The sequence below is a fragment of the Triturus cristatus genome, chromosome 1_1 (assembly GCF_964204655.1).
Source record: "Triturus cristatus chromosome 1_1, aTriCri1.1, whole genome shotgun sequence".
Classification (NCBI taxonomy): Eukaryota; Metazoa; Chordata; class Amphibia; order Caudata; family Salamandridae; genus Triturus; species Triturus cristatus.
In genome coordinates this window covers 786,175,532-786,193,133 of record NC_140579.1, presented here as the reverse complement: position 1 = coordinate 786,193,133, position 17,602 = coordinate 786,175,532, and the positions used below count along the sequence as shown (strand labels likewise).

Genomic DNA, 17,602 nt, shown 5'->3' with positions numbered 1-17,602 from the left:
AAAATGGCCAGCCCCCCCTTTGCCCTGCCTCTAACTGAGGGAACTGCTGGGCTGATAAAGCTTTGATATCCGTCAATACATGCACTGTTGTCTTCCTTCCATGTCTCTTGAAGGCAGATGATGGTGTATTTTTTAGCATATGCCAACCAGGCAGGATCACTTATTTTATCGGCCAATCCTGCTACGTTCCAGGAAACTAAAGACACATTATGAGCATCGTATGACTCGTGGCCAGGGTAAACATCAGTAGAGGAAAATTCAGGTGAGTATTCTGGTCGATCAATATGTATACCTCCTGTGTTTTCTATATCGAAAGAATTTAATTCTACAGGAAGTAAGTTAGAAGTATCAGTCATGATAGGGGAATTATCAGTCATAATTTCATGGTTGGGGAGTCAATCCTGTTCGTCCAGTCCTGATAGGATAGCATATCTATTTGATGTTGGAATGGTGGAATAAGATGTCTCAGTGGTAACCCTCGGTGGTGGATATGAGAGTGGAAGGTTTGACAAGAGGGAGCGAGGGTAGAAGTAGCTGAGATCAGCCGTTGTAATTCCCAGACTCCTACCCGGGGTATACCAGTCCGCTATGTAAGGTGACACCGTACGGTCTCGAACATTGACTATAATGACATCGCCCTGTTTGTCCTTAGGTCTAGGACCCAACCAGTTCAGTCTCCTAACATGTAATATTTCACCGTTAATTTCAGGAGGGAGTGGTCTATTATGGGTCAACCAGTGCACTACTTTGTTTTTAAGTTGTTGGTGGCTCTCAGTTTTACCCTGGGCGAGGACAGGAACATCAGGACTATCATTAATAAGCATTGGCCCATAATTCAAACAGACATGATACTCAGTCAGTTGTTTCCGGCTCCGCCAACCCTGACATTCAGAAAATCCAAATCTATGTATGATGCCTTAGTCAGATCTAGCCCAGAGTTGACAGCTCCAAGTAGCAAACCCAGTACCATGTGGCTAAAACCACAAAATGGTTTTGTGAAATGCAGCACATGCAGAGCTTGCAAGTTTGGAATCAACACCTCTCAATATACTACTGTATTTGGGGAATCTAATAATCTAATCAAGGCCAGATATAATTGTCGTACGGAGTTTGCAGTTTATGTATTACGCTGTACATGCAATTTGCAATACATGGGGAGCACAAAGCTGCAGGTGCATGTACGCATTCTACAACACCTTAGAGCGATAGTCAATTCTGACATGACATATCCTGTGGCCAGGCATTTTAAGGCAGTTCATATGATTAAATTGGAAGATCTCAAGTATTTTGTCATCTCTGCGGTTCCACCTATGAGAAGGGGGGGGCAACAGGGAAAAAGTCCTTAGACAATTAGAATCCAAATTCATACTTGAATTGAATACTCGCTCCCCGAATGGACTGAATAATGGGGAAGAGCTATACAATTTCCTATGAGGCCATGTCTTTTTGATGTGATCTCATTTTATTTAAAAAAAAGAATTTTTCATGTTTTTATCGGGGGGAACTTTTTATATTCCATTTTAATGGGTTTTTGAAAAAAGTCTTTTAATATATTTATGCATTTCTTCATTTTAAGAATGTATTTCTATATATAGATCTTTTTTAAGGCTATTTATAATATTGTCAAAATAATGTAATTTATCTTTGACAAACTCTACAATTTCCGATAGATTAGAGGACATTTATTGACATTGCAGTTGGATCCCCTTTTATTCTATTATGATAATCCTTTTTTTATATAAGCCGTCAATTATGCAGTTCCCTCGTGCCAAATTATGCTTATATGACACCTATACATCAGATGATCCATACATTGTGTCATTGTGGTCTTGGCTATCTTCCTATTCCCCGGTTCTTAACCCTTATCAAAAATTAAGAATTAACATAACTGTTGATTAAGATGTAGAATCTAGTGTGTTCTGATACATTTCTCTCTCAAGAAATCAATATATTTCCTGTAGTTTGAGAATGTATTTATTTATTTAATGGGTTATTGAATTTTGCAACTTCCCTTTTTAACTCCTTTATAAAAGTCCGGGTTATAAAATTAACCCAGATTGTTAAATTATGGTTTTTAATCACAATAAATATAATTGTGATTATTTATTCATTATTATTTTTTAGCACTTTAAAACACATTTATGATTTTATAATTTCTTGGAAATCTTTTTGCAGGGGGTTGACTCTCTTTGGCTCATGTCTGTAGATTCAGGGATAATAGGTATATTTCACTTTTCCAATTTTAAAAAATCAATGTCAATCAATGCCGTGCATAAATGATGTTCTTGTTACATTGTGGTATTTGTACCTAAAAATGTCAACCATTCAATGACCATCTATTTGCACACTGCACATTGCACTTTGTAATTTGTGATTTATATTATTCATATAATTTATATAATAATTGTGGGATCTATCTGATATTATATATTCATACAGTCATTTGATTTAAATAGTGTATTTTATCATAATGATTTTAGAAGAGTCACCCAGCAAATAGTATTTCTTTTGTTTTCACTGCATCACATGACGCAATGAGTGGTATCTGTGAAAGTGCTATATATAGTGAGGGAAATGAGAGTCTCGTCATGTGATCAAGCCCACCTGTTGGGCGAAACGCATCATGCCGAAGCGTCTATCTACTTGATTAATAAAGAAAACCACGCATCTATTTTGGAGTCCATGTCCCGATCTTTGTTTTCCAACTTGGGAAAATACGACAGTGGGAACTCTGGTGTTTGTGTATGTAAATATATAGACTATGGGGACTATGATAGCGGCAGAATTTTAATGTTTAGTCGCAAGTATGACCATCTATATTTAGAACAAAACAAACCAGAAATAGTCAACGAAGAGAATGAGGTGAACTGCACATCAGCTGTCTCGGTAACCACTGAGACTGAATCTGATGTTTCGGTTGAAAATGTTCCCAGTTTAGAACGCAACACACGTCCCATTACTTTTTTAGACGAGTACCGACAAATGCGTCGGGGACGAATAACAACGAGGGACACTCCAGTACCGAAGACACGGGGACAGAGGGGGCGAGGACGGGGCAGAGGTCGAGGAAACGTCATAACAGACGCAAACGAATCATCCAACGGTGGCAGAAGAGGAAGAGGACGAGGCGGAATGGGAAACAACACCCGCACCAGGAAGCCATTCTAATGGACAAAGAAATGATCAATAAAACGGTGATTAACCTTTCTAAAAGACTAATGACTGATACTGAAAAATCTACACTCTGCTTAGGACTTTCTTTTTGCCCCTCATATCGTTTTAATTATGCTGACACTAGGATTGATTTATTTAAATTTGTGAGGAAACTAAAATTAAAAAAGTGGTATGAACACAAAAAGGTTAGTGGATAATAGGAAATCCAAAACAGTTTCCTCATCATATCAAGATAACATCAATATAAGTGACATTGATACACTGATTACTATGGTCCAGCTAGAACAGGATAATGAAGGGACAAGCCCTGAACTGAGTAACACACAAACTCTAGAGGCGCTTGATTTGATTACAGATGCTGCTGCAGGTGCAATGTTTAGAACCAAATCGACCTTTCTACCTAATCTACCCCATGACAATATAGATACCTTTCATGACACTGTTGGCAAGGCTCTTTGTTCCTATAGATATAAAAATGATGGGAATAATAGGTCTAGTAATAATCTTACTCACCAAAAAAGATGTACACTGGAATCCCTTACCAAGGATACCGACATTTTCATCCGTCCGGCGGACAAAGGTGGCAATGTTGTTATCCTGGATAGAGATCAGTATATTTCTGAGGCCATGAGACAATTGGAAGATACCAAATATTATCTTCCTATTGATATGGAAACTTATAACAACAGCATCATTGAGATATGGGACAAACTTGCCATATGGAGGGATAAAGGCATTTTGGAGTGGGAGGAATACTGCTATCTTAAGAAGGATCATCCGGTGCTCCCAGTGCTTTATCTATTACCTAAACTACACAAAGACCCTATTAATCCACTAGGGCGCCCCATAGTGTCATCCAAAGGTAGTGTAGCGGAGCATATTTCAAAATACGTGGATCATTTTCTTAGGGAATATGTGACCAAGTTACCTAGCTACATCAGGGACACCAAAGACTTTCTGAATAAACTACAGGATGTTGATTTGGTGGAAGATTCACTACTTATCACGCTTGATGTACATTCCCTGTATACGATTATTGACCATGCACGGGGACTGAATGCTTGCAGCTACTATCTTGAGAACAGACAGGTCAGATATCGGGAGCATAGTCAGATGATACTTGACATGATAACATTCTGTCTGACCAATAACATCTTTCTGTTCAATGGGGCTGTGTACAGACAGGTCACAGGTACAGCGATGGGTTCTTGCTTCGCTCCCAGTTTTGCGAATCTCTTAATGGGACACTGGGAGCAGGAGCTATTCGCTAATCCCAATCATATCAGATATTTTGAGCATGTCACGACTTGGATGAGATATATAGATGATCTGTTCATTATCTGGAAGGGCACTGAACAGGAAGCCAGAGATTTTATTGATTTTCTCAATATAAATGAATATAACATCATTCTCTTTGCAAGTATTAGCAGTACGAAAGCAGAGTACCTAGATGTAGGTCTCAGCATCAATAACAGAGTGATTCAAACTACTCTTTTTCAGAAAAAGTACTGCTGCAAACAGAATTTTGCATGCCCTCAGCAGTCACCCAGAGGCTCTTAAATGGAGTATTCCTTATGGAGAACTGCTGAGGGCTAAGAGAAATTGTAATTCTGAAGAATCATTCCAAGCAGAAAGCAAGATCATGATGGAATGCTTTAAGATCAGGGGTTATCCCGATTGGGTATTGCGCAGGGCAAAAGAAAGAGCTGATGGTGTCACAAGAATTCAAACCATCTCTGACACCATCACTGAATTGGACGTCAGCGCTGAGAATGAGACCAGAATCATTATGACGTACAATTCAGATTCTGCCAATATCAAACATATTTTGACAAAAAAATGGGATATTCTCAAAAGTGACAAAATCATAAGTTCTATCCTTCCTGAGAGGCCGAGGATCACTTACAGATGGGGTAGAAACATCAGAGACCTTTTGGTCCATAGTGACATTACTGTACAGCCTGACAGATACGAACATGGGCTAAGTGGTTTCTTCCCCTGTGGCCATTGTAAGGCCTGCAGAAATAGCAAATTCTACAAAAAGGTAACATACAATAGAGTCAGTAGGGAGATTGCTCAGTTCCTTACATGTAGCTCTACATTTGTTATCTATGCTATTGTTTGTCCCTGTGGGCTTTGGTATATTGGCAGTACCACATGCATGGCCAAAAAACGTATCCTTGAAGATAGCAGAGCGATTACCAACAATGATGAAAAATACCCTGTGGCACGTCATTTCTACAATGAACATTTTTCTAATGCTGCCTTACTAAGCTTTTTGGTCTTAGAACAAGTGGTCAGGAATCCTAGGGGAGGGAATAGGAATTTGAAACTCAGACAGAGAGAATCCAAACTGATTGTGGATTTCCAAACTAAATATCCGGGGGGTTTGAACTCGGATGAGGAACTGGCAGTTCATCTTAAAGAGGAGTAAAAATACTATTATGCATGTTCCTCTTTTGTTTCCCTTTTTCCCAATCCCTATCATTCCCCCCCTCTCCCTCACCCCACAAACAAGGTGAATATGACCTTTTGAAGAAACTGTATTAACTAACTATGCATTGCATATGCTTGTTTTATTAGGTTGCCCTTACTGTATCTTTTTCCTTTTCTTTCGCTGGATTTTTAGGAAAGTATTACTGAATTTTAATGTTAGTCTATCTGTGGATAGGTTATTAATATTATGTTTTTGTCTCTTTTCTTTCTTTTTTGTATTTCAGGAGGAAAGGAAGGGGCCCACACACCGGTATGCACCTTCACGGGCCTCCTACACCTTTTCCCCTGGCAATTTCACATGCACTGAAATGGAACAGGCTTATCCTAAGGACATACTGGTATTTTACAACAGGGGACAGTATATAGATATCATTGCACTACAAAGTGACACTGTTTATGAGTAAGGGATCACTAGGCACTGGCCTACTATGACACATGCATCATTGTGCAATCATTAGCCGTTGTTTCGCAGTTGCGACTGATTAATTATGCAACAAGATAAACACGGCGTATTGACGCATTATGGAATAACCTATCAACTAATGCAAGATGCCTGCATTAACAAGTATGCAGGTTCTCTTGCAGTCTTTAAGCACATGCTGTTATTTTTGGAATTGATAAAGTTATTTAATTTTGAACCGATAAAGTTCTTTTTAGTGCACAATCCTGCATGCTTACTAACAATATCATATGATGGTGTCAGTGAAGGCAGCGTTGGATGTTACGGGCAGTCTATAGTGTTATATCATGATGAGAACTATCTATGTATTCAGGATATATTGACAGGCAGCACTGGCAAATATAATTTGTATTGTGTATTTTACCATTACAAGATGGCCGCCATGTGTCTCTATCGTATTCCTATTTGGTGAAGTCCCTTGTTTTTGTTCATGACACACTGTATGCTTTATGTTGTGCCTGACAACTTTTGCACTTTTTCCACGTGATCTGGTGGAATAAAACATCTTGTGGATATTTTATGGTGTCGGAGTTCGTGATTACTGAGAGCGCACACACGCTGAGGATTTTGTTGATATATATATATACATACATACATACATACATACACTGGGCAATGTTATTATTTATCAGTTAACTGGAAAACAACAATTGCTTTGAAATCACTCTTAAGTGATATGGTAGCTGATTTTATTGGTATTTTCAATCCGCTACATTTCTCTGTCCGTTCTATTACAAACAGAATGATCGCAAGTATAAATATGTATTGGCAAAATCAACAGGTCCTGATGTTCAATGATTCAAAGCCTTTTGGCTTTGCTAAGTCTTTTGCAGATGCTGCTCTGCATTGCCTAAAACAAATAAAGCTTGTTTGCATACTAATACAAAACAGTGCTAGGGAAAACCAAAAAACCAACACAGAACGATGTTTCAGACACTTGCATACATCATCATGCATGTGTAATTATGTTGGATGGGATTATGGCTGCCACAGCATAAAACTTAGTTTATTAATTCAATTTCCACTACCAAGCACTCGAAAGATGTTCATAAAAAAGGCACTGTAAGAATTACTTGGAGTAATTTAGAGGCTTAACGTAATTTTAAGATCAGACATATGCACATAGTGCATGAAATACAGCCTCAATTACCCAATGGTCTTAATTCCAAATAAATATTCACTTAGTGCTTTAAACACTACTATAATTAGCATTGGCAAAGCCAATATGTCTCGCCTATGTGAGAGCTATTTACTTTGGCAATGCGTTTTAGCCTTGCTGTACACCAGTTCAGCATGGCTAAAAGTTAGTGGGGTAGATTGGGGTACAGTTGAATGGGGTCGATTGGTGTAGCGTGAAGTGGGGTATGGTGGTTTAGAGTAGCGTAGAGTGTGGTAGATTGGGGTAGTCTGGAGTGGGGTAGATTGATTTAAAGTGGAGTGGGGTACAGTAGCTTAGATTGTACCGAGATATATTGGGGTGGAGTGTAGTGGTGTAGAGTGGGCTAGATTGGAGTGGGGCAAGTAGGGTAGAGTGGAGTAGGATAGATTGTAGTGGAGTTAGGTAGATTGGAGTGCAGTGGTGTAGATTTGGGTGGATTGCGGTAGAAAGAGTGGGGTAGATTGGGGCGGAGTGAGGTATACTGGGGTAGATTGGGGAAGAGTGGGGTGAGGTACATTGAGTGGCTTGGAGTAGGGTAGATTATAATTGAGTGGGCTAGGTGTCATGCCCTGCGGTCCACCCCCAAGACGTTTTTAGCATTTAAGTCACGTAGGTTTCCTCAAACGCTGCTTAGCGTTCTTGCTCCGAGCCCCTTCCGTCCTTGTTCCCTTTGCCTGACTTCCGTTCCTGAAGTTCCGGTTTCCGCTGACGTTTGTTTCATAGTTGTTGGAGCTGTAAGCTGCGGTGTTCCCTGTTTGGTGTGCCTTCGCCTCGGTTTCATCCGTTTGGGAAAGTCGCTATCTTTTTGCCTTGTATTCCTTGTTCCAGTGCATGCATTTCCCCTGAACCCGTTCTCCCCCGATGTGATTGACCCGGTGGTGTGACCTGACCCGGTGCTCCGCCTGGAGACCAGTTGATTCCCCGTAGTGTGGTCTAACGCTGAGGCCCCCTTTGGTTGTACCTTAATTGATTGCTCAGTTTGGCGGCCATACTCGCTCCTGGCTCTTAGCCGGGTACTACGACCTATCTCTACACATTAACGGGTGAAGCTCTATCATCTTCACTACTAATACCCCGTTCTTTCACTATTGATTGGGGCACTAGCGTGGACCACTGTGCAGTTTTCATGTGACGGCGCTTTATCATCAGAATCACGGTAACAGCGCTTCGCGCTGACTTATATATATATATATTATTGTTTACATGTTATTGTGGATGTAATTACTGTGGTTGGATTCTTTGGCAGAAGATTCCCCTAAACTATAAAAGAACAAGCACGCTCCTCCCGTTTTGTGAAAGAATTGGAGGGTTGCAATCCTGACCTACATCTAGTCCTCCTGAAGAACTGTGGGGGTGAGCCAAGTATACTTGTAGTGTATGTTTAGATAAAAAGTTGAGATACTTGCATAACTTTTGTTCCTTTATCGTAGGGGAGTATAGGGAGGGATACAAATCCTACCAACAGTGACCAATAGCCGTGCTGGGTATTCCACCCTCCTATCCTACTAGCTGGGACCCTTAGCCGTGGTAGGTGCCATAAAGGGGTGTTGTTCCTACACTGGGGCTGTATGATAAGGATAGAGTATAATACATTCTTTTGATTTGCAGCTGGGTATTCGCGCCATTATTCCTGACGTGGTCCATCATCACAACCTGCTTTTCTTCCCGCCTACCCTTGTTTTGTTTCCCTGTTTTCCCCTGATGGGTCATCCGCTACTCTAGAGTCTGATAGAGTCGGAAGGCCATAGGGGAAGATTGAGGACTCTTCTCCAGGTTCCTGACGCTCCTGCGGAACGTGACTGGCAATCATAACACTAGGGTGGAGTATGGTAGATTGGAGTGGAGTAGGTAGGGTAGATTGGAGTGGAGTACATTGGGTAGGTTGGAGTGGGGTAGACTGTTGTGCTGTAGAAATGGCTAGCTTGGGTCAAGTGTGGGGTAGACTCGAGTGCAGTGGGGTAGACTCGAGTGCAGTGGGGTAGACTCGAGTGCAGTGGGGTAGACTCGAGTGCAGTGGGGTAGACTCGGGTAGATGGGAGTGGAGTAGATTGGGGTACAGTGGAGTAGGGTTTATTGGGGTAGATTGGGGTGGGTGGGGCAGAGTGGAGTGGGTTAGATTGGGTGAATCAGTGTTGGGTAGTTTGGAATGGAGGGGGAGATTGAAGTAGAGTAGATGGAGTGGAATAGGATAGGTTGGAATTGAGTAAGGTAGGTTGAAGTGGAGTAGATAAAATTGTTGTAGAATATAGTGGAGTAGATTGGGCTAGATTGGAGTGGAGCAGGTTAGAGTGTAGTGCCGTAGATTGGAGTGGAGTGGGGTAGAGTGGAGCGTGGTATATTAGGTAATGGTGGAGTGGGATAGAGTAGATTGTAATGGCAGATATGAATGGAGTAGAGTGTACATTGGGTTGAAGTGGATTGTAGTGGAGTGGGGTAGATTGAAGTGTAGTGGGGTAGATTGGTGTGGACTACAGTAGATAGGAGTGCAGTAAATTGGGGTAGAGGGGAGTGAGGTAAATTGGATTAGATTGGAAAAGAGCAGGTGGATTGGAGTGGGGTGGAGTAGATTGGGCGGATTAGAGTAGGGTAGATTGAAATGGAGTGGGTAGGATGGGGTGGTGCAGATTGGAGTGGCATAGACTGGAGTGGAGTAGACTGGGGCAGATAAGATTGAAGGGGAGTGGATTCGAGTATTGGTTGATTGGAATGGTACATTGTAATGAAGAAGGATAAATGTTAGTGAATTGGATATATTGGAGTGGAGTTGGGTAGTAGAATGGGGTGGAGTGGGACATATTGCGGTAGAGTGGAGCATAGTAGACTGGGAGGATTGAAGTAGGGTAGTGTGGGGTACGGTAGATTGGGTGGATTGCAGTAGGGTAGAGGAAGTATGGGATTTTGGGGTAGAGTGGAGAACAGTAGACTGGGGTAGATGAGGTTGGAGTGGGGTATATTGGAGTGGAGTAGAGTATGGTTGATTGGAATGGTACATTTTAGTGAAGAAGGATACATTCTCGTGAAGTGGAGGTGGATATATTGGAGGGGGTAGTAGAGCAGAGTGGGTTGGAGTTGAGTGGCTAACTGTGTCGTTGAGTGTCTTACAGTGGAGTGGCATGGCATAGAGCGGAGCTAAGTGAAGCGGAGCAGATTGTTGTACAGTGAAGTGATGTAGAGTTGTAGAGAAGAATGGTATAAAGTGGAGTGGCATAGTATACATGGTGTGATAACCCACTACTATTAAAGGAAACACGTTTCAAATTGACAATGGCCATTACATTTGCATTTGAGAGGGAGGTGGGTCAAAAACGGGCCTGGGTGAAATTTAAATTACACACAAATTCCACAATTTCCCACTACACTTGTGTCCTCATGTCACTTTCCTAGTCGAAAGTGAGCTGAAAAGGGGCTAGAGGGAGATGAGTTATAAAAGGATGGAGAGAGAATTGAGAAAACTCAGGTTTCTCTCTAGTAGTTTCTTGCCACCTTCATAGATTTTAGTTTCAAAACATTCCCCTCACAAGTTACCAGTGATTAGAAAGAACAGTTCAGCAACGAATATGTATATTGAAGCCGTTAAAAAATTACCACAATACAGAATATGACATCTCACATCCTCAAAATGTTAAAGTCTTATAAAAACAATTCTAATACTACTGATTTAGTCTTTGCTTCTTGGGGAATGTGTAAACTGCATCATCTGCTAATGGCCATGCTTAATCTATGCCAACAAGTTGACAACACACTGTTCCAAAAGACGTATGAGAGCGCATTAAAGGGTGTTGGCACTTTCTATAAAAAAGCATACCAGGGTGAGTGACGCGATAATTACATTTAGGTGCTGACATAACTGGTAAAGAAAGGATCTTTCGGTCTCAGTTATGTAAGTAAGTAAATGGTCACCAATTCGAATATACCACAATGCAAACATCAAATATGCTGTTTGGATATAAAGAGTCTAAATACGCTAATATCAAACCGTGCAATGCTAAACATTTCAGTAAATGTTGCAGGAACAGAGTTTCGAGATTTGTAACTCCTACTTGTTTTTACAGAAGTAAACCCTGAAGCCAATATACACTCTACCTTGCCCAGACCAGAGTGCACGCTGTGCCAACTAGATGACACGATAGATAATACAGAAAAGGGGCTTCAATGCCTAAGAGTCTATAGCTCCCACCCCCTAAATGGAGATGATCTCATCGCTAAGATTAGTTTGCTGCTAGAAATAACAAATGTCTTTATATTATGCGCGGTCTTCGTGGCCTCGCATATGCAGACTGTGGTAGAATCCTCTACTTGCAGGCCAGTTCTTTATTTCCTCACAAAGTTATCAATATTTTTTCTTTGCGTGGCGCAGCAACTTTCAGGTCAATCTTGAGGCTAAGATGCGGTTTGTTTTTCTTTATCCAAATATAGCGCGAGATTTCTCTAAACCTTGTTGTTGCAGATCGAGTTAGTTCCTTCAAAAATAGATTTTTATTTTTTATAGGTTTCCTTGTAGGCCCAGACAGTGCTTGAAAATTACCAAACGGCAGCTTTTGCTGCTGTAAGCATTTTTCATTCGAGGGCTGATTTAAACAAAAATAGACCTTCCTGAACCACCAAAAAGTTAAACACAAGTCTGTCAATTACCTGAGAAGCCAGAAATCCGATCTCTTCCTCCTGTCCCGATAAAGGTTTCTCCCTACACCAAAAAGCAAACGGCGGGAAGCGTTGAAGAAAAAGCTGCAATACTCTCCTAAAATAAGTTGAGGAAACATGTTCACTCTTGTAAATACCCTACTTTAATCTTGCTGACCCACGCCATGTTGCCCAAACGATTACACAGCGATCCCAAATGACGTCACTTCTGGCGCCACCGGAAGTACGTGCCAACAATACTTCAACTAACGTTACGTTTTGTTTATAAATGCGACTCCCACAGTTCTTTAAACAGCTGTTGCAAGAAAATTAGATTGCAAGCTGGCAGCAAGAATCTACTGAGATACTTACATTTTCTATCAGTGAGTACCATAACCCCGCCCAGTCCAGACGTTTTGCTGTGCATTCTGGGATTTTTTTTGTTATGTTTATCTCAATTTACAATCAGGACTATAAGTCTCAGAATGCACACCCAAAACGTGGACTGGGTGATTTGTGCAGACATTTTGGAAGATTGCTGAGGAACTATCTATTGAGGATGGAGTTGTTATGAGGGATGGTAGATGTGTGCCTCCCACTGGGATTCGCACCAAATTAGTTGATTGTGCACATGATGGCCGTCTTGGGGCAACCATGACTAAGAAACGTCTTAGACTACACTATTGGTGGCCTTCTATGGATAAAGACATAGAAGAGAGAGTTAAGCAGTGTGTTGTGTGTAGAGGGGCGGAAAAAGGTTTGAAGGTTGTTACTCCTCTGCTTCAACCCATTTCTTATCCTATGAAACCTTGGCTTAAGGTGGGTATTGATTTAGTTGGTCCATTCAATTTTCTTCCTCACAACCTACGCTTTGCATTTGTATTAATGGATTTTCATAGTAAGTGGCCTGAAGTTAAATTCTGTGCCTCACCCACTGCTAACAACGCCATTCTCTTCTTAAAAGAGATTTTTATGAGGGAAGGGTTCCCAGAGGCCATAGTTTCAGACAATGGTGTTCAATTTGTAAGTCAGGAAATGAATGAGTTTTTAAATGAATCGGGAGTGAAACATTTGAGAAGTTCTGTTGGACATCCTCAAACTAATGGTTTAGTTGAGAGAATGAATAGAGCGGTTGTGGATTGTATCAAGTGGGCTAAACACAACAGTTTTGATGTGGAAGGTGCAATCAGATCCATGTTGTGGTTCTACCGCACAACACCACACTCACTTACAAAAATTGCACCTTTCATTTCATTAAAAGGCAGAGTACCTACGTCTACTTTGTATCCAGCTTGGTTGTTGAGAACCGTAGCTAACAAGGTTTCGTGTAGCGTAGACAATGCCGCCTTGGAGTCTCAGGTGAAAGTTGCTCAGAAGATGTCTGACAGGTATAATTTGAAAAAGTCTGCTAAAATGGTTGATTTGTCTCCTGGGGATCTTGTTCGTATCAAAAACATGCAATATGTTAGAAAAGGTGGAATGAACTTTGGTGAACCAGTCTGTGTGGAGAAAGTTTGTGGTGGTGCTGTTATGGTAAAGGCTGGTCATTGGTGGAACTTGAGTAAAGTTGTCAAAGTTCAATCTGCAAGGGGTACACCTTCTGTTTTGGCAAATGTAGGTGTAGACGGTTCTAATATTTCTACGAAGTCAGCAAAAATGTTTCCTTCTTTTACTGGTTCTAACAATGTGTCACAAAACTATGCTTGTGAAAGTAATGGAACATATTCTGTGCCAAGGAAGTCTATGCGTGTTAGGCGACTTCCTTGGAAGTTGCGTTGAACTTTCTGATTCTGATCGTTACCAGTTTTAATGTGTTTAAGATTGTCTTCTTGGCATTTTCCAGGCTTATGCATTAATTATTGTTTGCTATGTACTAGTAATGTATTCTAGTACCTTTCTAGTTCCTTGTTTATTTTTTTTTTCCTCTTATTTATTTGTTTTTTTATCTTATTCTAATTTGTCTTGTTTTTACAAAAATAGGTAATATGTTGTGCTTAGCTGTGCTTGTTTATTCTCACAGAGAATTCCTGATAGTTGTCATGGGAATACTCTGTGTGTAGGTTCCATGAAATGTCAGTTGGGACCTCTCTTCTACCGTGAGAGGTGCGGTGGAACGTTGATCCCACGAATAAAGCTTAAAAGACAGCTTACCTGTGTCCAGTGTCTTTAACGTGCCCTGTAGGACACAACAAAGAATCTACTGAGATACTTACATTTTCTATCCGTGAGTACCATAACCTCGCCCAGTCCAGACGTTTTGCTGTGCATTCTGGGATTTTTTAGTTATGTTTATTTAAATTTACAATCAGGACTATAAGTCTCAGAATGCACACCCAAAACGTGGACTGGGTGATTTGTGCAGAAATCAAGATGCAGTGAAGGGGCTTTACCAGTCATTTCATCCAGTAGTCGATTGTGGTCTGAGGTTTGTAGTTTCACTTTTTGTCTTATATTGATACTGGACTCCAAATCCCAGAGTGCAGCTGGTGTTGCTTAAACACATGCAGATGTCCAAACACACAAATAAAAAACATAAACATACTTATTTACTCAAAATGTAATGTTGCCTCACCCGTCCTGCCAGAGCGCAATTTCCCCCTCACTGTTCCTTTGTTATTTATGTTTTGTTGAAACTGCTGAATGAGGAATAACCACTGGCACCGGATTCTCTCCGTTCAACTGGCACACGTAATTCCCTATTACGTGCAGACTATCTCCCCCTTCATCACGTATGACAGGTGGCAAATGGAAGCGGCTGGTGGGTGGGAGAGTCACCAGGTGGGAAGTGGAGAGGGCATCAGTGAGCGCTTGAGGTTAGAGTCAGGCAGGGGAGGCACCATCGTGCTGTAGGAGAGCATTGAATGTTAAGAGCAACTTTTTATATGATTTAAACAAGGCTTTTAGTGAGCTGAAAAATTGGGGGTCTCTCAAAGGGACATGGCCAAGGGCGTGGCTTAAAACATTAATGCTAAAAAAAAATCTGTGCTCAGTATATTGTGCCGCCCGACTGGTAGTTTGATGCTTCTGTTATTGCCTCCACATATATAATACAACAAGTCACATTACACTTTTACAACAAGCCAGGACTATTGGCTTTGTCAAAGGTTGTTAGTTGCCTAAGATAAATACACTACATGCATACATACAACTAGGGCTTCGTTGCATATAATATTGAAAATGCTGTAGTTCTTGCGCGAAAGGTTGTGGCGTAATGGCTAGAGCTGCCAACTTTGGAGCTGCGGAAGCACGTTTGGATCCTCAGCGTAGGCTCAACATCTGTTCCTGGGGCTTATTTACAAGCCCCTTGCGCTGCCAGTACGTCACTTTTTACCGTATTAAAAGTGATCCGCCAGCGGTGCAAGGGGCTTGCAAATAAGCCCCCCTATGTTTCTGGGAAAAATCACTTAATTGCCTGTGCCAACCAAAAAATAAATGCACGTGTCCTTGTTGGTACTCATTTAAAGTACTTCGAGTTTTGCAATATAGAACTGAAAAAATATAAAAGTTACACCAAAAACAGTGAACTACTGCTGATTTAAGATTTTTTTTTCATTCAGAGAGTGAGGGCGAAAATGGAGAGCCCGATAGGGACCCGTCTCGGAGCCTGCTTTTAAGAACTGCCGGTGCTGAGCACCGCAGGACCCGGCCCACGTAAAGCCCTGGATTTAGAGAAATTGTTTTACCGTGGATGCTAGAAGAAGCGCAATACTAATAACAATACTATCCTGTTCTTCAATGCAAAAAAATATATATATCTTTAGGGAACAACACTTCGAAAGTCAGTATGTACTGAAAGAATATATTTTTCAAAAGCACTGGAGTACACTTTGTATTCATACCTCACTGTGTTTTTAATGAGACAGAAGGTTTACCCTTTGCGCCGAACTCTTAACCGTTTCCGCTCCAGAAAGGGGTGTGAAAATACCTGGCTTTGCCCTACCTAGTTCGCCGAGGGAGAGTGGAATCCGACTGCACACTGACCTGCAGGACGCCCAACCCTTGACAGTGCACAGTATTGTGGGTGACTGTGCATAGAGTGGCATAGGGACTCAACCAGTGCACTAAATGGGCCAGTACTCACAGATACTGAGTACCAGCACTTCTTATTTTTATCACTATGAGTACCGGCACTTCTACACTGCTGAGAAGAGTGCTGGTACTCAGGAAAGGGTAGGCGCTTTGGCTGCTAGTGCTGGTGAACAGCCAAGGCACTTCTGTAGCAGTGACTGGTGAGTTGAGCCCCCGCTGAACCATATGGTCAGGGACTACCGAATTTCCCCCTCCCCCCCTGGGCATAAACACATTTGTAATGAGGGACATGAGAGGTAATGACTTTTGGAGGCGGGGGTCGAACAACCCTCGGCCGTATTTATTAAAATATGAAAACAAATCAAAAGTTTTAAGAAATAAACATTATTTACACAAATTTTATACGCAGAAACATAACACAACATTTGATTACAATTGATATGCACAGATTTCAGATGGCTAACCTTAACATATCACTAATACATAGTTTTCCTATCCGAATCTAACATAAAGATCATAATCATACATTAATTACTTTCTGCGTATCCTATTTGGGCCTACGGCAAGGTCATTAACTGGTGTCAGATCCTTATCAATTTACCACGCCCCCCCGTAGGGTTGCGCATGCGCAGGGGGCCCGCTTACCAAGAGGGTACTTCCCCCCCCCGGTTACCCCCATACATTCCCTGAACTCCACACCAATTTGGGGGGTCTTGCACTCTGCGCCATTTAATGACGTCCATGCCAGTGCGGGGTGGCCAACCAGCCTAAAAGAAAGCGTGACTCCCCCCCTTCCCCGCACCCATCCAGCCAACCGGATGTACCACCCCTGGAGTTATAGGAGAGACCCCTTGTCCCTCCCCCTGGGCGACCCCATCCGAGAATGAGGCCGCCCCCTAAGGACCTTAAATTTACTGCTCACTAGTCATGACCTTACCGCCACAGGCCAGCATAGTTGCCCGACTATCTGCCCCCCCCCAACCTATCCCTCAGAAAGGTCATGCCCCTTCCCTCAGACCCTCTAGCCAAGCCATGAAATTCTCTAACATTAAGTCATTTCCCAACCTAGTCAAGTGGACCCCGTCTTTTAAGAAGCACGGTTCCCCCTTGACACACCCATGTGCAATGCACTGTAATTTGGAAAATCTGAACAGTTTCCCTATTTTATTATTGACCCTCCTTACCGAGTGGTTCAAAGCTCTCACAGAGTCCCCCCCTCTCCATTTAAATCTGGGTATCATGTGTGACCAAACTATGTAGCAACCCTGGCACGCCTTGGCTAACCAACCAATCTCAGAGATTATGTTCTCAAACAAGACCCTCCTGCCCAACGTGACCAAGTCATTGCCCCCCAGGTGTAAAATAACGATAGAGGGAGGAGGACTGTGTATCTTCAGCAGATCAATCATAAAGCCCCTAAATTGACTAAGGCAAAGGCCCCCCTTCCCATGAAAAGATACTGTGAAACCCCTCTGCTCTGCCTGTTTCCTATAGTCACCTGCAAGAAAAACAGATTTCATACGCCGTACATATGAATGCCCCACAATCCACACATTACGTGTCCCTGTGACCTGTAGCTTTGTTGATCGTTGCGGAGAATGTTGTTGCTGGGATGATGGCAGTTCCCCCCCTGCGTGACAGGTTTGAGAAACTGTGAAGAAAAC

General features: G+C 41.8%; 1 long non-coding RNA gene across 1 annotated transcript in view; it reads right to left on the bottom strand.

The window, feature by feature from the left end:
• The window catches only part of LOC146871097 (uncharacterized), a 28,269-nt gene extending 16,226 nt beyond the window's left edge, over positions 1-12,043 (bottom strand). Inside the window, exon 1 of the long non-coding RNA XR_014959501.1 lies at positions 11,922-12,043. This is a non-coding gene — a long non-coding RNA (uncharacterized LOC146871097). The remainder of the gene's footprint in view (positions 1-11,921) is intronic.
• Between the last annotated feature and the right edge of the window lie 5,559 nt (positions 12,044-17,602).